The sequence below is a fragment of the Panthera tigris genome, chromosome D2 (assembly GCF_018350195.1).
Source record: "Panthera tigris isolate Pti1 chromosome D2, P.tigris_Pti1_mat1.1, whole genome shotgun sequence".
Classification (NCBI taxonomy): domain Eukaryota; kingdom Metazoa; phylum Chordata; class Mammalia; order Carnivora; family Felidae; genus Panthera; species Panthera tigris.
In genome coordinates this window covers 13369962-13392771 of record NC_056670.1, presented here as the reverse complement: position 1 = coordinate 13392771, position 22810 = coordinate 13369962, and the positions used below count along the sequence as shown (strand labels likewise).

Genomic DNA, 22810 nt, shown 5'->3' with positions numbered 1-22810 from the left:
ATTATCACATGGATTAAATGGAAGAAACATAAAAGTGTTATCACACAGCGTCTGACACAAGGCAGACGCACAACAAACGTTTATTGTGTGTTAAATGAAATTCTTCAACCCCAGAATGACTGCATTCCCACCGTTCCTGTCACCACACCAAGACCCATCTATGGAGGGTCCCAGGAAGCTGGGACAGGGGCAACATGTGATTCCACCATCATGCACAATGTCTCTGGGAACTGGGTGTCGGCCGGGGTGCCGTTCAGGGGAACAATGAGAGCCCTGGCTTTCTACACTTTAGGGGCTGGAGGCCAAGCATACAGAATGCTTCTTTTTTTATTGAGATATATTCGACATACAATATTGTGTACGGTTAAGGTGTACAACACGCTGATTTGATATTCCTACATATTGTAATGTGATCGCCATTGTATTTAGCACCTCCATCATGTCACATAATTATGTTTTGGTTTTTTGTGGTAAGAACAATTAAGATATAATCTCTTAGAAAGTCTGATAAATACAATATTGCTGCCTATAGTCACTGTACTATTAGATACCCAGGACTTATTTATCTGCTAGTAGTAACCTCGCTCCTATTCCCCCGCCTCCCCCCAACCCCTGGGAACCAAATTTCACTCTATTTGCAGGAGTTTGGCGTTCTTAGATTCCACATATAAGTGATATTATACAGTAGGTGTGTTTCTCTGACTTATCTCACTCCACATAATGTCCTCGAGACCCATCCATGTTGTCTCAAATGGTAAGATTTCCTCCTCTCTCATGGATGAATAATATTTGTGTGTGTGTGTGTGTGTGTGTGTGTGTGTGTGTGTGTGTGCGTGTGTGTGCTCTTTATCCACTCGTCTGTTGACAGGCACATAGCTTGTTTCCATACCTTGACTATTGTTAATAATATTACAATCAACATGGGGAGTGTATACACCTGTTCAATATGCTGTTTTCATTTCTTTGGGGTATATACCCAGAGATGGAACTGTTGAATCATTCTGGTTTTTTAATTTATTTTTGAGGAATCTCCACAGTGATTGCACCGATTTACATTCCCACCAACAGTGCCCAAGGGTTGCCTTTTCTCCACATCCTCACCAGTACTTGTCCCCTCTTGTCTTCTTGACGCTAGCCGTCCTAATAGGGGTGAGGTGGTATCTCATTGTGGTTTTGATTTGCTTCCCTGATGAAGAATGATGTTGAGCATCTTTTCACGTACCCGTCGACCATTTGGATGTCTTCTTTGGTAAAACATCTCTTTAGTTCTTCTGCCTATTTTTTAAATCATATCGTTTAGGGGATTTTTTTGTCACTGAGTTGTATGAATTCTTTATAAATTTTGGATATATCAGAGACATGGATTGCAAACATCGTCTGCCATTCTACAAGTTGTCTTTCCATGTTGTCGATTGTTTCTTTTGCCGTGCAGAAGCTTTTAAGTTTGAGGCAGTCCTACTTGTTGATTTTTGCTTTTTTTTTTTTTTTTGTATTTGTGCATATCCAAAAAAGTATTGGCAAGATCAATGTCAAGGAGTTTCTCCCCTATGTTTTCTTCCAGGAATCTTACAGTTTTGGGTCTTCTGATCCATTTCAAGTTAATTTCTGTGCGTAGTGGAAGACGAAAGTCCAATTTCATCTTTCTGCATGTGTTTATCCAGTATTCCCAACACCACCTGTTGAAGACAATCCTTTCCCCATTGGGTGTTCTTGGCTCCCTCATCAAATATTAGTTGACCACATACGTGAGGGTTTACTTCTGAGCTCAGAATCCTTCTTTTTAATTCGTGCTTTGCCACTGTTCCTCAGCACCATGGCATCCGCTGCAGGTAGTGTGGAGACGGTTTCTCATGCAGAGTGTTCTTTGAGGGGCTCAGAGAAACCCAGGAGTAGCTCCAACCACCCTCCCAGCTCTTGAAAGCCACCCTTGAACACAGAACAGCTGGGAAGGCCTTTGAACATTCCAAGGCCAGAGACAGAACTTAGAACTCAAAGCTCTTCATTTTATCTGAGTCCTTCCCCAGAGTGCTTAGTGGGTGACAAAGGATGTCTGTGCATATGACACAGAGGTGTTGCTGCCACATGTTTATACTACACACACACACACACACACACACACACACACACACTTAACGATCTCTGAGGGATTTCATTTTAATCTGCTTTGGAACTAAAGTTATGGTATTAGTCTGGCGGGGCTGTGGCTTAGTCCATTCGGGCTGTTATAACAAAAGTACCATAGACTAGGAGGCTTATTAACCACAAACATTTATTTCCCACAGTTCTGGAAGCTGGGAAATCCAAGATCAAGGCACCAGTAGACTCAGTGTCTGGTGAAAGTCTGCCTCCCAGTTCACAGATGGTGCCTTCTCACTCGGTCTTCACAGGGTAAAAAAAAAAAAAAAAAAAAAAAAAGTGAGAGAGCTCTGTGGGGTCTCTTCTGTAAGGCACTAAACCTATTCATGAGGGCTCCACTCTCTTAACCAGATCACCTCCCCAAAGCCCCACTTTCTACCACCATCCCATTGAGGGTTAGGTTTTTAACATATGAATTTGGGGGGCCCGGGGTGGGAGTGGGGGGTGGAACACAAACATGCAGGCAGTCCACAGCACCGGCTGACCTCTAAGACTTCAAATTCCTGTAAAGGGAAGTAGTCTTTTCATTTCATGGTTAAACATAAGGCTTAAATACTTTAATACTCTTTTCCTGTGGAACTCAACTTCATGGTAGCTCTAAGATAATAATTACACTTGGTATCTGTCTCTGTGTTTTGGGACACCTTGATGTAGTCAAGTTCACCACACTCATACCAGGAGGACCCCACCCCACCCCCCACCAGCCTCCTTGTCCAAAGAAAGGAAATGCCAGAACTCTGAAAACTAGGGTCAAGTCAAGATTTCTAGAAGCCTGACTGGAGGGAAGGGGTGTCTCTGAGACCCCCAGGATCAGCCGTACTGACCCTTGCCAAGCATACCCGCCAGGAGGGGGAAGGGCACAGGCGCCCAAAGGGGCATGATGGAAATCGAGCTCTCTCTGCAAGGCCATCATCGCCCAGGAGATGAGCCATCCCTGCTCTGTGCTGGATGGCCTGATGAACAGAGTGCAGGTAACGGACTTGATTTCCCTCATTGATATTCTTGAGGGGGTGTTACGGACCCATTAAAGACACATCCCGGTGCTTGATGGAAATGAGCAAAGCTACAGAGAACTGGACTTAAGCTGAGGGCTGGTAGGTTTCGGTTTCTTCCTCCTGTTATTTCCTCCCTCTTTCCACAGATGGTTCTTGGATCTTGAGCACCTCATCCTAGATGCCGGGACCAAAATGACCAAAACAAAGGGGCCACTCTCAGAGCACTCGTTCACTGGGCCACATAGTCCCCCAAAATAATCCCACCGCCTGTAATCCTGGGCCAGCTGCCCGCATGCAGAGGGCCTCGAGGAGCCAGTCCTGTACCCCAAGCAACTGGAAAGGAGGATCACATGTCATCCACCAGCTGCCGCTCAGGCGGACGGACGAGATGCCTTCCCAGAACTCGGGAAGTCCTCTGATTCGTTAAAGTGAGTAGAACCACAGGTCCTTGAGGTGGACGTGTTCTAGAAGTCGGTGAGGCCAGAAAACTGAGGACACCAGCTGGGAGCCAGGCCTCCCCACTCTCCCTCGGAGCAGACCAGCATCCCAGACCCTCTATCGAAACAAAGTCCATTTTCCCTGCCTAGCAATTTAATTTATGAGGTTTTTTGTTTTTTTTTTTTTTAATGGGAATGAGGTGGAGCTGAATGAATGCACACTGAAATGTGCAAACTGCTGCAACAGCTGAGAAACACTAATCTCCCTCCAGCATCTCCAGCGCCATTCTCCTAAAACTACCTGCTTCCAGCGAGGTTCCGTGGGTTCATTATTGCCGCCGGGGGAAACCGCACTGATTTACATCCACTTTCATCGGCTGCAACCAGCCACTGTCAGCCCTGCAGGAACAGGCTTGGGTTAACCTGTTGGCCCCTCTGCAGACAGATGAGAGGGGCGCGGCTTTGCCCCCACCGGCACCGCCTCCCGCCATGCCTCACGCACAGCGACTCAGCCACGGCGATCGGGTTACCTGTCACCTGTACTTCACACATCTGATACTCTTCCCACCTGCCCCTCGCAGCAGCAGCACTGTGAGGCCCCAGGCTCAAGGCCTGCTCTTTAATTTGGCCTGTTTGAAAAGTTCCATCCGTACCGGTGAGCTCATCAGCTACCATCAAAACTACCTTTCTTCCCCTCTGAGTACCGGGCTTTTTATAACGGCTGGCTCCAAAGGTAATTTCAAAATCCGGCCGGCTCGTGCAGAAGCCAGCGCAGCCTGTGAGACCGGAGGCCAGGCCCACATGTGAAGGCAGGGTGAGTTACAAAGCAGAATCCCCTCCTTTTAGGGAAAGCAGAGCGAAGGACTGCTCCGTAGGACTGGCCCCCGGGGCTCTGAAGACCTGAGTCCTTGGTTCTCATATTGCACCGGGTTTGAGAGAGCTGGTTGGCTGTTGGACCCCCTGCGTGCGGAACGGGGCACCTCCCAGGTCTCAGAAAAGGAAGTCTGTAATCCATACGTTGATACGCAAATGTGTGTTTACCCAGGTGAGGTGCATTGTGGGAGACGCAGCTGGGATAGCTTCCCATTCTTCACTTGATCTTGATTCCAGTATTCCTATTTCACTGGGCTACCCAAAACATGGCTTCAAAAGAAAGTTCTGTTTGCACCGCACGGCTGGGCTACAAAAGTCTTGCACAGGGCCACGTTTTAACCAAATAACTAATATCATTATGTTTGCATCAGCCTGTGCGGTCATTAGGTGTTTTAGATCATAATAAGGGCACGTCTAGATAGCACTTGTCCTGGAAAATCCTCAGTGGGGCTGAGTATATTTATACGTATAATAAGTATTTTATTACTCACTGATGACAGGCCAGATGCTACTGCATTTGCTCTATGAAAGTTGCTGAGCAAGTCTGTATGGATAACCGTGCTGAGGGCCCAGGGATTTGTTCTTTCAGAGCCCTTAGCTCCCTCCCTGTGGTTGGCTGTCACAAGCCCTCGAAGGTGGGGTCTGTGCCTCAGTTAGGTTTATATACCTGGGGGTGGGCAGGGGGCCTGGCTCGGTAGGTGCTCAGTAACGGCTGGGGCAGGGGTGAGTGAGTAAAGGTGTTTGTGGATGGGCAAAAGAACAAAGTCTAGCCTGTAGATAGAGCTGGGTCAGGGAGAAAGGCTGCGGCCACGGGTGAACCCCACGAGCTGAGCAGAGTCAGCGGAAGGTGACTGCGGCCCGGTGAGCCATCTGAACTTGCAGAATGGAGTCAAGTATCTGCAGAGGCATTTGGCACCGCACGCGGCGTATTTTATGACCAGTTTATAAGGATCTTCCTGGGGAAAAAAAAAAAGGTTGAGGACTCAGGAAGTGTAAGCAATGAGTCACCTGGTTAGCTAATCGCAGGAGTTACACACACTGGCTTCAGGATAAAGTCCATTCAGGTGTTGTTCAGCGCCCCCACAGCCACCGCAGAGGCCCGCTGCTGGGCCCGAGCCCCTCACCGATGTGCACTTCCTTCCAATGCGGCCCTGGTTCGGATCGGGGCCACACACATTCTCAGGTTGCTGACACATCACCTGCTGGCTTGTGCCGAGGCTCACAGTGTGACCAGTGCCCAGGCTTCACGGGGTGTGTGACGGCCCCCGCACTTGGAGAAGCACAGGACGGAGACCCGCCTGCTCTACGGTGGCCCCACCCATCCCCCAGCTCCCAGTACCACCCACTCCCACCCAGGAGTTGCTGACAAATGCCCTGAGCCAAAATGGAGTCCCCTTTGTGGTCTCAACTTTGTGGGTCCATCACATACCCAATCTTAGACATCCCCAAAGGAGTGCTGTCACCTTCTTCGGCTATCGCCCCGGTAAACAAACACAGCTGCCACCGCCCTTACCCCCTGCAGACTGAAACCGCATCCGGGACTCCAGGGCGGCCCTTTTGCCCCTACAAACAGCTCTGCGCACGCGCGCGGAGGCCTACGTCACTCTCACGCATCACCCACAGAGAGGACAGGCGCTCACCGGCGTGGAGACCCCCAGTGCCCCCGATGTTCACTTAGGGCTCTCGGCTACATCATCCTATCGGATCCTTGCTTCCTTCCCAAAGCTCAGGGAGGCTCAGGGTCAGTAAATGACTGAGCCAAATCAAGCTCAGCTCTTCTTTTCGAAAAAGGACATTCAAGAGCGGTCAACCACCCTGGGAAAGGGGAGAAAAGATCTGTATGTCTCTTGGGTCCCTGTCAGGTTTTTCTCTTTGACCATTATTAGCTGTGAAGAGGCCTGTGGACCACAACCAAGGACTTATGCTTCTTTGAACCTCCCTAGGATAATTTGAGGTCTCAACTCAACACATTTATCGAGAGGCTACTATTTGCTATACACCGTGCTAGAAAGTGGGTGGTACAAAAGCAGTTCCTGCCTGAGGAAGCGGAGAGCAGCCAAAGAGCAGTCATGACAACAGAGTGATGGGGGAAGTGACAGAGGTCTGCATGCACTTTAGCGGAGCCCCACTGATTGTGTCTCAAGGAAGAATCTGTCTTGGGAGAAAGCTGTGGTGACATTGAGGGTTTTGCAGGATGAATAGGAGCTTGTCAGATGAGAAGTCAGGAGGTGTCCCTGGCAAAGGGACCCTTACCTATCAAGGCCGCAGGCATGACCAGCATGCAAATGCCAGGGGACAGAAGTTGCTCAGTACTTCTAGATCTCAAGTGGCAAGAAACGGGGCCAGAGATATAAATGGGGCCCAGGCGACGGAACCAACTGTGCATGCCCCGACAGGAGTTTGGGCGTGATGCCCACCGAATCAGGAGTCACAGAGGCATTTCTACAGAGGAGCGTGTGGTCAGAGTCCCACTTCCGTTGATCTGGAGGAAGTGTCAAGGGAGAAGAGACGCAAGCAAGGAGACTAATAGATCAGCCACTGCGTGGTCCAGGCAGGAGAGCTGTGGGCCCGGACGGGGGCGGCCGAGCCGGTGAGGGGCACTGCTGACTCAAGAGACAGGTGAACTCCGCCTAGTCGGCCTAGAACCTGGAGGTGAGGCGGAGTCCAGAAAGAGACCAGGTTTCCTGTCGCGGGCCTCTGGACGGGCCGTAGCACCCCCGCCTGACACGGGAAATCCTGGAAGATGCGCGCACTTAAGAGAGGAAGATGGTGAGTTCGTTCCTCGCCTTCTTGCATCTGAGGTATCTGCGGGACAGTCCTGTGGAGGTGTCCATCATGCACCTGGAAACGGGTGTCCAGTAAGAAGAGGGCCAGACGAGCAGGAGTGCAGATCAGTCCTGCGTGAGCACAGTTAGCTGCGCAGGGACGGAAGAACAGGGTCCTGCAGGGTCACCGAGTACATTCCCTCAGGATGTGAGACAGCCTGGGGAGTGAGGGGCGGGTGCTCCTCAGGTGTGGGGAGGCCAGCCTTGAGGACCGGCTGGCCCTGCAGAGGAAAAGGCAACTCGTTCTCAGTCCTGGAGAGAACCGGACACAGATGCTCGTGGGCAGCGGTGATGCGCTAAGTTGGGACAAAGGGGGACCAGAAGTGGAGAACTAGGTTTTGTTCTCCTTTGTGGAAAATGGTTACCTAGGTAACTAAGTGATATTTTTATTTATTTTTTTATGTTTTATTTATTTATTTTGAGAGAGACAGAAATAGAGCGAGTGGGGAGGGGCAGAGAGAGAGAGAGAGAGAGAGAGAGAGAGAGAGAATCCCTAGCAGGCTCCACACTGTCCGCGCAGAGCCCGACGTGGGGCTCAAACTCACTAAACCGTGAGATCGTGACCTGAGCCAAAATCAAGAGTCAGACGCTTGACTGACTGAGCCACCCAGGGGCCCCTAGGGTGATATTTTTTAAATGACCAGGTAAGAGGATCTTTAGAAAGATAAACTCCTTCTGAGTGCAACATGGTCAACTCTCTCTGTATGATATGTACATGCATTGACTGTATACCCACTACCTGAGGAAAAAGTCCTCGGGTCTTGGCAGCACTGAATTATTTCACTAAGATTTATCAAAACCATAAAAACAACAGGTTTCAGCAAGATCAAACCACTGAACATCAAACACCACGTAGACTCTGGCCAACCCTACTTGGAATCGTTGAAATCTATGAACACGTAACATAAATTACCGCTCAGCTGAGAAAAAGGCTACCCACCTTGGTGTCTGTTCCTATAAACACCACCAAACTCGACAACCAAACACAAACTTTAACCTCCCTAAGGAAAAGCGTTTCCCACCACGCGGAGCCAAGTGAAATGCCTTTGGAGACAGAAGTTTGAGGGCATTCTGAAGACTTTGATGTGCCGAGAAATGTCAAGCTTGAAAGAACAAGAGGCGAGAAGAAATCAACATTTCAAGTATTTTAAAGAATCAAGGCATAAATAAAACTGCTCATTTGATCAAGTGGAGATTTACAAAAGCCTGGGTATGTGGGTTGAGTCCCAAGTGGCCAGCCCACAGCCACTAGCTGAGGAGTCCTACAGAAGGTGCAGGGTGTGTGAGGGGGTGTTGGGTCCACATTGTGGGCCCCATCCATCGAACGCCCCCCGCCTCTGCAGAGCACGGCGCAGGCACTCTATGGACATGGGCTCCGCTGCCCAGCCTCACCTTCCAGGACAAATGACAAGGTAACGACAGCACCAGCCACACGGGAGCGCTGTGGGGGTTGATTACCTGGCCCAAGTAATACCAGTATTTGGTCCGCAGTGTCGCAAGGCAGGCCCTCCCACTCCTGAAAAGGGTAGGCCACGCCTCCCACCAGCAGCCACTGGGACAAGAGACAAGACTTGGGGGTGGGGGGGGAAGCTTGTCACCTGGCACCACTCGAATCCCCCAGCGCTGAACCTGGCCTCCAGAAGTCCCACCACCGTGGCCCCGGAAGCGATGCTTCCCCAGAGTCTTGCTTTCTTTCTATGCCCAAACAGTTTTCGTGATGGAGTCGGGGTCTCCGGGCAGGGTTCGACTCTGGGCTCCAGAAGTCTGCTGCTCAACTGCCGCGTCCTCTTAGCAGGATCACTGGGAGCAGGGGAGAGGAAAGGAAGAAGGTTCAAGGGCATGTGGCCGGCTCCTGCGAAGGAGGAAGCCATGGAGACCACACCAGGCTGGGAGCCAAAAGGCTTGGTGCACTGCGGGCACCGGAGGAGCAGATGACAGCAGCTCTCGGGGCAGGAGCTTAAGGACTTGAGTGTCCAAACGAGACACAGTCCCCTCTTCCCAGCCCAATTATTTTCCTCTTCGAAGGGTTCTTTGTACGTCTTTAATCCAGGGGAAGGTTTTGGACAAAAGAGAGGCTGTTCCATCCCAAAAGCGAGTACTTGTCGGAACAAGTGACTTGCCAGAACGTTGATGGGGAAGGGCAAGGAGCCACGGAACGACTCACCCTGCGGTCCTCGGGCAATGGCAGGGCACCAGAGCGCCTCCCCGCTCTGAATCAGAAGAAGGGCATTCTTCTATTGCCAGCAACTCTGCCAGCACCAAAACAGGCCGTGCCTTTCTCTTTCCCACGTTCCTGGGTCAAGAAGCAGGTGTGGTCTATTGCACCAGGTTTACATCAACGAAAAACACATTCCTGGGTTCCTCGATCCCATTGACACGTGCAGTTTCTGAGGCTGAATGATGCCTGACCTCCCGGTCCATCGCTGTTTACTCATCCGCACAACCCACTCATCCATCGGATAATGACTGAGCGACTTGGGACGCCCCTCCCGCTCAGCCCACGAGGAGCCCACGGGGGTCCAGGAGCTCGCAAGTGGTGCCATGCTGGCAAGGGCACCTGGGAGCATCTGGGAGGGCCCTTGTAGAGCATCCGCCTGTATAAACCTGCCCCTCCTGGGGGCATCTGGGTGGCTCAGTCGGTAAAGCGTCCAACTTTGGCCGAGGTCATGATTTCGCCGTTCCCGAGTTCAAGTCCCGCGTCGGGTTCTGTGAGGACAGCTCAGAGCCTGGAGCCTGTTTCAGACTCTGTGTCTCCCTCTCTCTCTGCTCCTCCCGCACTCATGTTCTCTCTCTCTCTCTCTCTCTCTCTCTCTCAAAAATAAATAAACACTAAGCCTGCCCCTCCTGGTGCCCACATCCATGTCAGCTACTCGGTTGCATTCATTCGTTCATTCATTCATTCATTCCTTCCTTCCAAGGACAGATACTGTGTGTCCCTAGCACCGAGTTCCCTGCCAGGTGTTGAGGGTATGATGGTGAGCTAAACTAGGCATGCTCCCATCCCTCAAGGAGCTTACGTTTAAGTGACAGGGAGAATCAGAAGGAACAAACAAACAAATACGTAGTTTCTGGTAGTGGTAGGTGCCCAGGGGAATATCAAGATTGGCAGGGGCCAGGGGCGCCTGGGTGGCTCAGTTGGTTAAGCGCCTGACTCTTGACTTTGGCTCAGGTCATGATCTCGCGGTCTGTGAGCTCGAGCCCCGCGTCGGGCTCTGTGCTGACAGCTCAGAGCCTGGAGCCTGCTTCAGATTCTGTGTCTCCCTCTCTCTCTGCCCCTCCCCGCTCACACTCTGTCTCTCTTTCTCAGAAATAAGCATTAAAAAAAAAAAAAAAAAAAAAAAAAAGCGTGGCAGGGGCCTGCTAACGAATATCAGGAAGACTTCTCTCAGGGAGGGACACCTGAGCTGAGGCCTGGGTCATGAACCACAAGGACATCTCAGTGCTGTTCCCCTGAGCAAGAAAGCCCAAAAGGAAGCTGTGATGGAGGCCGAGGTTACCAATGTGAGAAGGAAGGCCCAGTGAGACAAGGCACCGTCTTAGCCATCAAACCCGGGGCGTGCACTGTTCAGAGCACGGGCGACAACGTCCAGGCCTCCACCCCAGGGCCTGGCCCTCCACCCGTGAGGGCTTCCTCCTCTGGGACACGGCGCTTTGATGGACAGCAGTGTAGGTGGACAGTTCTGGGCTCCTTCAGAAAAAGCAAGCAAGCACCGCTTGCTAAATTAGGAAGAGAGATCGTCTCCATGAGGACGCTCTGGTAGCTCGGTGAGTGTGATTTCCTCAGGCGACACCAGAGGGACGGCAGCTGCTGACCCTCCGGTGACGCCTGTCATGTCTCAAAGCTCAGCCAGCGGCGGCAGTCACCAGCTCTCGCTGATGCCTCCTGTGTCCTGGCGTCCTAACCCCAGCTTGGGGATGCAACCTCCACATTGCATCAGGTTCCTTTCTCAAAAGAGGGGCTGAGTCAGCTCTGACCAAAGTCTCCAGGGCTCTGGACTCCCGGGCCTGGCTAGGCACTTGCTCACTTCCAGAAGCTCCCCTTCTCCCTGCCACACGGGAAAGGTGCCAGGCCACACCGCAGGCTTGGCTCCGGAGCAGCGCGCCTCCCTGCTGAATGTCGCTGCTCCGTGCGCTTCCCGAGGTGACAAATGACCTTGAATCACATTGGCGAAGGAATGGCTGTCAGCCTTCTCATCCATCGGTCACGTTGCGACACAGCCCTCGGTGAGCAGAACCAGTTCCCGAGCGCGAGCTCGGGGAGTTCCAAGCACCTCCCAGGCCGGGCTCGCAGAACTCACAGTGACATCGGCCCACACGGGCCCAGAACCGCCCTGGCCCACTGCCACCAAAGGTGGGATGACGGGGACTTGGGAAAGCGGGAGAGGTCCGAGGACCAGGACTAATCCCCAGCTCTCCCTTTGCTGAGTGACTTCGGATGGAGGACTTGACTTCTCTGAGCTGCTGCGTCTGCACTGATGAAATGCCAGTACTGTTGCGGGTTGTGGCCAGAATCAAATGAGAAAATGGCCATGAGGGCACTTGGTGTGCTTCAAAGCACCACGTCAGTGACAGCGGTCTGTCCACTGAAAAGTCGATCATAATGAGTGAGCTTCTGAGTCTTTACCAAGGAGTTCTTGGGGTATGAGAACGGATATCTCTGAATCTATTCCTGGGACACGGGAAGACAACCTCATGATACGATGTTCTCGGTACATCAGAAACTTCCTGTGTGAAATCCATGATGAGAACCCCCTGCCACAGCAAAAAGCTTTACGATGAGACGCCAGGAAATTCCCACAGACGTAAACATTATGATACATCCTTAGCTCCAAAATAATTCCTCGGAGGGACGCGTGGCTGGCTCAGTCGGTGGGGCCTGTGACTCTGGATCTCCGGTTGTCAGTTCGGGCCCCACGTTGGGTGTAGGGCTTACTTAAAAATAGTAATGATAATGATAATGATAATCATAACAATTCCTTGGAGACCCAGAATCGGAATTTTCATTGCACTAATGGCTCTGAGTTGAGCCGGCAGTAGGTGGGTCCAGTAGGGGGCTTGAGTTGTTTTCTCTGATGCAATCTTTTTTGTAGCTTTCAATTTATACTATGGGGTAAGAACTAGCATGTTCTTCAAAGCTCCATGCCAAGTCAGTGGCCACAAAGAATCCTAGCCCTCCCGCTCAGTGGACTCCTCTCTGGTCAGTGAACACATGGGCCCATCCTCCTCAAATGCCCCTTCTCAGAAGAAATTGCTAATCACTTTGCCGTTCTATTTTATCAGTCAAAAGACACGCAAGACTTAGGTGCTTCCTTACCCACAGGTAACAGATCAGCCAAAGTGGGGTGCCGAGGAGTAAATGTCCAAGGACTTGGCCATGGAAGGAAGGGGCTGGATGGGAAGGGACAAGCAAGTTGCGTCCACGGAAGGCTGTTCACCACATCACATACGGACGTTCCCCAACTTATCTGTGGTTTCGCTCTCTGCGGTTTCAGTTACCTGCGGTCAACTGCGGTCGGGAAGGTGATCCTCCTGGGGTATAGCCAGGTCACAATGCCCACATCATTCACCCCGCTTCATCTTATCACGTGGACATGTGATCATCCCCGTCATCACAAGAGGAGGGAGGAGTACGGTACAGTAAGCTATTTTGAGAGAGGGACCACTTTCACATAACTTTTACTACAGTATACTGTTGTAACTGTTCTCTTTGATTATTAGCTATTGTTGTCACTCTCTTAATGCGCCTCATTTGTAAATTAAACATATCGTACGTATGTATAGGAAAAACGTGGCACACATACAGGGTTCGGTACTGTCTGCAGTTTCGGGCACCCACAAAGAAGGGGGTCTGACTGTAGAGCAACCCCAGGCTGGTCTGCTCCCCGCGTCATAAACCCACAGTGACAGAGCCCCGCTGCAGCTTAGAGATCAGGAGTCTGATCCTCCTTGAAAAAGACTGGGTTTGAGCACTGGAAGGGTCAGGGGAATTCAGATCTCCTGCTGTACGACCCACCCTCCTTCTCCGTGGTCTGAGAGGAAGAGCTCAAGAAACACAGATGCCCAAGCCCCAGAAGTAGCCTCCTGGAAGCAGGCATCTCCAACTCCCCATGTCCAAGACCATCCTTTGTGTCTCCCGTCCATGCGTCTTCCTCAGTCTCCCCGCCTTAGTCCATGGCCCTGTCCTCCAGCTCAAGCAAACGCCTAGAAATCATCCTTCATGCCCCACATCGCGTCCCTCACAAAAGGGTGTCCGTGCTACCTCCCCAGGACGTCCTGACTCCTGCACCACCCCCTTGCATCCAGAATCACACTTGGTCCCCTGGCCCGTGACCAGGTCCCTGCACACCCCCTCTTCCCATCATCCAGGAGCAGCGTCCTTCTCCTCCACCTTGGGACAGGCCACCCTCACCGTCCTCTCGGGGCCCCTGCACAGCTGTCCCTCCCTCTGGAATGCCGGTCCGGATCTGACTCCTTCTCCTCATTTGGGATTAGCCCATGGAGACTCCTTCTCTGATTCCTCTCTAAAGCTGCCCCTCTCCCCCACCCTCCCCTCCAGCCAATCTCTGTCCGTCACAGTATCTGCACTTTCCTCATAGCACCTGGCACCCTCCGAAATTACTTCTTCTTAATGTTATGTGTCGGTGATCTGTCTCCTACAAGCTCCTCAGGCCAAAGGCCACGTGTCCTCACTCGCCACGTACCCCTGGTGCCTGGAACAATCCCTGGGCCGGCACAGGATGCGGCACAGGGATCTGCGGACCACCTCCGAGAGTCCCGCAACTTTAAGCCAAAGGACGCCTCCCGGGTCACCGGTGTCAACACCTCAGACCAAGGACAGTAACTGAGCTCCTGGCGGCCCCTCAGTGCTGTGGGAGAAGCCTGACCCTCCCCCACTTCTAGCCTCCTTCTCCAAAGGGCCTCCCCACGCTGCCCAGGACCCCCCGCCCCAGGAGTTAGGGACAGGGCACCCACCGGCCCTCCGTGCCCCAGAGCCCCGGGCGAGAGAGCAACCTCTTTCCTTTCCTGGCCTCGCCACCTGGCTGGGCAAGCTTTTCAATCTCCTCATCCGTAAGACAGGGACAGAGAATGCTTTGTCACCCCACCTACTTCTCACGGGTGTTATGAAACAACTGTTTGCTCGGAAAACACTTTGAGCAACTTGGGTAAAGGTGCCTGTGGCTCAGATGACTCCTGCTGCACTCGATCCAGGCGGGGAGGGGGGGGGGGGGGCTGTGCCAACCAGGCATCCGGTCACCGCCTTGGCCGCCCGAGGGACGGGAGGCAGGAGGCGCGGCAGCCTCTCCTGTGTCACCGAGCCTGTTGGCTGTGCTGTGGTCCCAGAATATGCCCACGAGGGGTGTGGGTGTGTGTGTGTGTGTGTGTGTGTGTGTGTGTGTGTGCGCGCGCGCGGGCGCGTGCGCATTCCTCGGCCTGCCTGACCCACTGATTTCAGCAGAATATGAGCTCTCCATGGGCCTGGACGGAGGCCACCGGACGCCCAGCCCGCCCGCTTGTCAGGAAGGCGAGCTGCGGGTTACCTGGGGATAACCTGTCTGAGCTCAGGCCGCAGGGTCGGGGACGGCCGCCCCGGTGCCAGCCTCGCAGGCAGGGAGCCGGGAACAAAGGAACCCTGTCTTGGCTCCTCGCCTGGCGAGAGCCGATCTTAACCTGCAGGCGCTCAGGTGCCCCTCACCGGCGGCAGCCGGCAGTGGCCACCACGTTGCCATGACAACCGTACCTGGCTACCCTCCCTCCGCTCCTGGGAGGGGCGGGGGGGGGGGGCGGACCGCCCCAGCACGGACCAGGCACATCCGGGGGCCTCCCAGCGCAGCTCGAGGCTGAGCAGGGGGCAAAACCCCGGCCTGGGCGGTGCGAGGGGACAACGGTCCCGTCTGCCATTCAGTCGACACCGAGTCTCCGCTTCTGGCCGGACGCAGGGCTCGGAGCCCTGACAGGCCTCGCTCCCTGCAGCCCCCTCCCACGGGCTGCTGCTCCCCTAGAGCGGGTGGCAAGGCGCTCAGCAGACAGAGAACAACAGACAGCATGTACATTTAATTATAACTCTCCCGGATAGGAAGGGCTGGCTATATACAGTGCGTCTGCCTGTTACTAATTATATTTATTTTCAAACGAAGAAGGGGAGGGGGGGGGGAATCTTCTGAAGATGAGTCAGAACAAAAAAAAAAAAAAACCTTCATTGTTATGAAAGCGGAGGAACGTCTCCTGAGGGTGTCTGTAACGCATCGCTGTCACGGCCTGACAATGGAAAAGCTGAGCGCAGAGCCAAGCCAGCCGGTAAACACCTCGTGGCGGCTTTCCTGGCCAGGGCCCTGCGAGCCGGTACCTGCGCCACATGCCCAAGCACGATCAATATGAAAGGCCTTCTCCCTCCCGGACGGAGCCGCCGCTTAGAGCCTGGCTGAGCATCCTATTCCTGCAAAGACGGGGCCGTGCGGCATCTGCTGTCACCTTAATTGGGAGGCAGCGTTCCAGTTGAAACACAGCAAAGGTTTCTCCCTCATCAAAGGAAAAGCGTCCTGACCAGATGGCTGAAATGAAAAGGCTTCGTCTTCAGCCTCCATGCAGCCAACGGTGTTATTAATAACAGCACCGAGAATGCCACAAACCAAACGAGAGCACCTAGAAACCCAAAATAGTCACCCGCATGCAGGCCAGAAGTCGCCGGCACTTGGGGGGCGGGCGCATGAATCTCTGGTTTCAGGGGGAGACGCGGCCGCACACACGGGGGACTCGCGTCCGTGTCTGTGTCCGCCGTCTGTGCGTGTCAGGTGCACATGGCTGCTTTCGGGGGGCCCGTTCGTCAGGCCCGCTCTGCCTGTCGGCCCCCTCTTCCTTTGAGACCACACGGCTGCCCTGCCCCCTCCGCACAGATACACCCATGGGGTGAGGGCCACAGGGAGCTTGAGGGGACGCATGCACCCCAGGGAGCCACCCAAAGACACAGTGTTCACAACGGGGTTTCCAATAATTTTTTAAATAGCCACACTTGTTTTGTTTGCTTTCTTCCAGGAAGGCTGCACTGTTCTGGAAAAGGAGGGGGAGGCAAGAAAAATGTGAGTTCATTTCCTGAGTCTTTTAAATCTTTCTCCGTAGACGGAGCACCGAGGAGCCGTGGCCGGAGGGCAGAGCGGCCTCAGGCACGCAGCACACATGGAAGGAGGTTCGGAACTTGTCCCCGCCGCGTGCTCTTTCCAGGCCATGGCAGGACGCTGGGTTTAGCGATGAGACCGCACTGAAGGATCCGGATGCACGTGGGCTCTCCACCTCCCTCCCAAGAAAATGGTTTGAAGGCCAGTTGCTTTCACAATGGGTTTTTCCCGTTTGCCCAGGCAAGGTTGGACTGTGAAATCGGTTCATCCGAAAGAGAGGGCAGAAAATGGATCCGATGCCGGATTACCGGGGACACGGGAGAGTTTGGAAAGAGCCAACGCTTGTCAGAGTGCCTTTCCACACACATTATTTTACCCACTTCTCAGAGCAACCCCGTGAAGCACATGGCGGTGTGCCCGTTCCACAGGCGAGGCTCTGGGGGTGAAGCAGCAAATCCAAGGGCACCTCACCTCCCCTGCAGACAAATCATCTTTCCTGTCGTGAGCTACCTCCCCTTCGTTGCTGCAGTCAGCATCTTACGCCAAAGTTCTTCGTGGGATGGGCTGGCCCACATCCATCTGCCCGTCTCCCCAGCCAGGATGAAGACACCATGAAGATGGGGACTTTCCTTGCTCACAGATGTGTGTGGTGGCCCGTCACGACCTTGAGCACAGTAGCTCTGTAGTATGTATCTGTCCTACGAAGGAAGGACTGAATGAATGAAAGAGTCCCGCCCCCGAAGGAGGAAAGGGGGTCCAAATGAGAAGCATGGCGATCTCTGGCGGGCCAGCTGAGATGCTACAAGGGTCATTCTGAAGCCAGGGGCACAGGATGCCCCAAGCTGAGCAAACCATGACCTGGAGGGCCCAGCTGTCAGGCAGTGGAGTGGCCTTTGCCCCTCGCATCCGGGCACCGTGGGCCCATGCACAGCACATGCGGCCAGAGCAACTTTAGACAGATGCACCCTCAGGAACCCAGAGAGCCCTGCTTTTCCCTGGAAGTGGTCTGGCAAGTCAGGGGCAGGGTCTGGCATCAGACCTGTCAGTCCTTCCCAGAAATTCCGAGCGGCCCACGGATTAAAGCGAGGATCAGCTTTTGGAACAACGGTCCCCGTTCTGGTTTTGCCTCACAGAGACGATGCCTGGCCTCACAGTTCGGGAGCCTGGCCCCTGAGTAAGTCTCCCTAATCCTCACTGTGCCTTCCCCCTGCTCTCCTCTGAGACCCCAAGGTGGCTTCAGTGGACGGTCAGACAGAGGAAAATACAGCAGACGGAAGGCCGCACAGAAGACAGGCCTGGAAAGAGGAGGCTCCCCCACCCCAGCCGTCGTGCCTCCCTGCAGGCTGATTTTGCTCTGACAGCCTTGCGGGTGTTTGTCTTTGATCTTGGTTGTCAGCACAAGCAAGTGTAAGTGCTGACTGTGCCTGGCCTTGCCTTCAACACCACAACTGCTGGGGACACCCAGGCCCCTGCCCTCAGAAGGTGCCCAGTCCCAAACGATGCCAGGCAGCAAACCAAGCCCCCCACCCCCCGCCCCCAGAGCCCAGAGGCAGGAGCCAGGCTGCCTGCCACTCAGGGTCCGCTGCTCCTCTGGGCAGATGTGAAGAAGCTAGGCGCTCCCAGCCTCAAAGGGCCAATTCCTCCCTTTTGGACTCTTAGTTTCTGGTTCTGCTGGGTCACGGTTTAAGAGGAAGTAGATCCCGTCATCTCTAGGACAGCAAATGGGGGACTCGTAACAAATCACCCGTATTGAGACCACATTCTGTTCCGGGTCACACAGAGTAAACATTAGAAACCAGACTCGGCACATCTCCTTTCTTCTGACAGGTGGCCCTTTGGAGCTGTGGCAAAAATGACCACTCTGGGGCCCAGAGGGCCAGGACCGCCTGTGGGCACAGTGCGTGATGCACGGCAGAGGAGACCTGGGGACACCGGCACTCACCCCTGGACCGTGCCTTCCACGACAACTTCCCTCCAAAAGGCCATTTGGCTACAACGTATCATATGACTTGTTCTTAGAGTTACATTTTAACTGACAAAGTTTAACAACAACTATGACTTATGGCCTTCTAAAATTGGCAGCAGAAAAATGAACTGAGGAAGTAATGGAAAAAAACCACAAGTGAAGCCACTCTGTATTATGCACAATTTCTGTTGTGCTTTTTTTTCCCTTCCCAAGCATGTGTGTGTGTGTGCGTGCGTGCGCGCGTGTGTGTGCGCGCATGCGCGTGCCCATGTGTGTGTCTGTGTGTGTGTTTTCGAAGGGTAGCAAATATTTTCCAGATACACTGTCCTGGCGTTCCCAAGCACATATTTATGCCAAGTTTATAAAAAGCAGCTGCAGACAGGGTTGACTGAAAGGATTGCTCTGCTGTCTGGCTTCCAGAAGGTGCTTCGGTTCTTACTCTGTCACCAGGACAGCCTTACCTCCCAAAACTCTCTGACCCGCGCTGCACGTCTGGAAGAGGACAAACCCGCGGCACAGAGTGACCTGGACGAGCGCTCGCCCCTGGCTCTTCTGACCTTCCGCATCACGCGTCTGGTCCGCAAGGTGCTTGATCGTTTTTAGTCATTCAAAATCCTCACACAGATACAAAAAGGGAAGTGTTCCAAGACTCATTTCACAGATATCTGGAGGGCTCGGAGGGCCATCGTCAGCACCGGTTTCTGAGGGTTTAGAACGTCTGGGGGAGCCCTCCGTGCATAAGCTGTGTCAACCTGCCTTTGCAGCTGCTCGCTCTTGGGTTCAGCAGGACACCCTTCCTACGGCCTAAGACCCTCCAACCCTCCCCTTCACCCCTCCGTGGCCTCCCCCCGCTTCTGCTCGGCGAGAAGCTCCAGCCTCCACTTTAGCGTGTTCGTGTTTCCTCACCACACACCCTGCAACCCCCTGGGGCATCCCGAGCGACTGCTCACGGGCACCCAAACCCAGACTCTCACTGGCCTGGGGTGGGGACTCCACTCGCCTCCCTCCTCCATCACAGGCTTAATGAAGACAATAGTCGCCTGCTTTGTAGCTCTCCTGGGGGTGACTAATTGGTTAATCTTGGGAAGGCCCTTTGAAGATGAAAAGCTGGGTATTACTCATAGGGTTGGAGGCACGCACCTGCCCCAGTCAGGGCCTGAGTCAGCAGAGAATGACCTCCCACCTGCGGTCAGCCTGGATCCCCCACTCAAGGTCAGCGCTGGCTGGCAGGAGGGGCGTGGCGAGCACCGGCCAAGGGGAAACCAGGAGGCCTCGGCGGCCTGTGCTGTGTGGGCCGCTCTGAGTCAGGGGACTGCTTCACTGGCATTTACATGGTTTAACAAGCCTTCAAAGGACTCTGCCAAGAGGGCAGCACATGTCCGAGAATATCAGGCAAGACAGTATTTCCTGGTCATTGTTCAGGGAAAATGCCTTCCTCACAGCTAACTCCTCCCAAGCAACAGCGTTTTCTCCTTCCTCCTGGGGAAGGCGAGCTGGGGCAGCGGTGGGTGGCTCTGTGGTGGGCAGACCTGAGGTCCGCGGTGCCAGGGTGGGGCATCGGTGCTTTCCCATCTTCTCTGGCTCGTGGTCCCCACCACACACATCTCTGAGAAAGAGGAAGTGACAGCAAGAACAGGGAACCAGAAGCCAAAACAAGGGATGAAGGCGAGGGTCGCTTATGACCACGCCCCCACCCACCCTTGACCCGGTGGGTCGAGGGGGATTTTGACACAGTGGCAGCTGGGAAGCCAAGAACAGAAAGCCTTTAATCCGTGCAACCTAATGCCAAGATTCCGCCTGAGAGAGCTCACTTCCTGCACTGTCTGCACATTCCTCCCGTTCCTCCCAAGCACCTTCTCCCAGTGACCCCTCTCCATGCAGCCTCTGCTCTCCCCCCACGGCCAACTGCTCCTTTCTTCCAGAAAACAAGGCCTGCGGCCAGAAGGATTCCACGCACTTCTGTTTCTCTTTAAGATCCCTAGGTCCTTAGGAGCTTTTCATGGCCCTTTCTCCTCCGGCAGATTGCCTGGAACCCCAGAGCAAACCCCCCCCCACCCCCGACACACAGAATGATAAAGATCTGGAAAAGTAGGATGGAAGGATGGGGGGGGGGGACCAGAGCGGTCACTAAATCTTAACACCCAGCAGGGAGTGGATTGCAGAGGGGCGGGGTGGGGGGGGCAGGCCAGCAGGAATGGGCTAGGAAATGATTTTGTTCTGCCTCTGTTTGGAAGGAGGTGCTTGGAAATGACAGTTTGGAGAAGATGGGGGGGGGGGGGTAGGTAGTGTTTCAAGGGAGGCGGCCTCTCTTCCGCAGTTCTAACAGTGCCATCAAGTGGCTCTGCGTGCAGACGCAGGACAGAGCCTCCAGACAGCCCGAGCTGACCCCGTGGATGGAGGAGCAATGGGGCTTTGTAAAGGACAGTGGCCAGCGTCTCACCTCAGCCACAGAGCCGAGCGCCTTCCCCTGGAACGGTCTGCGGGGAGGGGAGGAAGGTTCCCCCCAAGTGTATGTCCCCTAAGGGAAACGGGCCATCACGTTCACGGTGCTCCTGCAAGATGCTTCATTTAGCCTCTCGGCCCACACACAGGGACAATGCTGGGAGGCTCGGGGACGAGAGTCACTGTACCATGGGAGGCACCAAAGCACATTTTCAACCTGACACATGGTCAGTGACCACAGCAAGCCTGCCTGTGCCACCCGGCCCTTGTCTGGAGATCCTCGGTGAAGGAGAAATGAGGACTGAAGGGTGCTGGGCAAGACGTGGTCTGGTGAGCACGCCAGAGGAAGCTTCTGGCCAGGGACACAAGCCGCCTTCTGGTGTTAACACTGACTTTCGCTGTATTCCTTTTTTCTTTTTCTTTTTAACTCTGCAAGTCAAAACCAACTCACCTTAGAAATACAAAAGTGATTTTCTTTCTAAAGAGGAATTTAAAAGAAACAGAAGGCTTTCCCAGCAGTTTTGTGTTTGGGTTACTGGGAATGAGGAGGAGACAGAGCCGGGGGGCAGCGAATGTTCCACAAGGAGTCAGGGCCCCGTGCCATTCCTAGCCCCCACACTCAGCTGCTGCGTGTATGTCTGAGGAGGTGACCTCACTCACTAATCTCATTAAAAAAATTTTTTTTTGATGTTTTTATTTATTTTTGAGAGTGAGACAGAGAGCAAGCAGGGGTAGGGGCAGAGAGAGAAGGAGACACAGAGTCCGAAGCAGGCTCCAGTCTCTGAGCTGTCAGCACAGGGCCCGACACGGGGCTCGAACCCACGAACCACGAAATCATGACCTGAGCCGAAGTCGGACGCTCAGCTGACTGAATCACCCAGGCGCCCCTCTAACTTCATTTTCCTACAAAAACCGGGGGCAGAAATAGATCTATAGTTTCCAGAACTACACTCCCAGGCCCCAGGGGAGGGTTGGCAGTTTGATAGAACTTTGGTCCCCATGCCTTTTACCAGAACAACTCTGTCTTTATCCACAGTATCGTGGCGACTTCTCAGATACCTGTCCAGACCATGACTCTCAGAACTGTTGGCCACACCGGCAGAGTTAAGGCCCCAACATGGTGTTTATACTTCATGACCCCAGACCCGGACTACAGTTGAGTACGTAAGAGATGGGCAGCTGCCCAGGTGAGCCAATCTGATTCTCCCTCCCCAGAATTTGAAACTGGGTCAAGCTGGGTCAAAGTTGGTCTCTGTTAGAGCTGAGGCAGCTATATTGGGTCAGAGGACAGAGGGACTCAGAGCGCCAGCCCCTCCCTCGGATCCCCTCTGAACCTTCACTGTGTTCCCCTACGATATATTGCCACTATTAAAAAAGGTTGGTTTTTTTTTTGTTTATTTATTTTTAAGAAACAGAGTGCTAGCAGGGGAGGAGCAAAGAGGGAGACACAGAATCCGAAGCAGTCTCCAGGCTCTGAGCTGTCAGCACAGAGCCTGACGTGGGGCTCGAACTCACGAACCATGAGATCATGACTGGAGACGAAGTTGAATGCTTATCCGACCAAACCACCCAGGCGCCCCAGCCCCTGCGGACAAGACCATCTAAACACTTCTTCCCAGATCTGAGAAACAATAAGATCACCCAACCCAGTGCAACAAACCTCATCTCCCAGAGCCACATTCTGTTTTTGAAAATAAAGGGAAGTTTCTAAACAGACCATGTTACCTTATGAATTAAAATGTTTAACAGACTAGGCATATAATGGATCAGTAAATATTCACATTATCATTTCTATTACTGGTGTGTTCAAAACTTATTTACAAATCAATCATACTTTCTTGTTGCTATAAATTTTAACTTCAAAAACATTTTCTTGTTCGTATCTACTAGGACCTCATTTATCAATAATGTGGTTTTTTTTTAAACGTTTATTTATTTTTAAGAAACAGAGTGCTAGCAGGGGAGGAGCAAAGAGGGAGACACAAAATCCGAAGCAGTCTCCGGGCTCTGAGCTGTCAGCACAGAG

At 53.3% G+C, this 22810-nt stretch overlaps 1 long non-coding RNA gene across 1 annotated transcript; it reads left to right on the top strand.

Annotated features, from left to right (window-relative positions):
* Nucleotides 1–15328: 15328 nt before the first annotated feature.
* Nucleotides 15329–21944, top strand: LOC122232102. Its single transcript, XR_006209456.1, has 3 exons — nt 15329–15561; nt 16381–18927; nt 21821–21944. It is a non-coding gene; the product is annotated as an uncharacterized LOC122232102 (long non-coding RNA).
* Nucleotides 21945–22810: the final 866 nt, after the last annotated feature.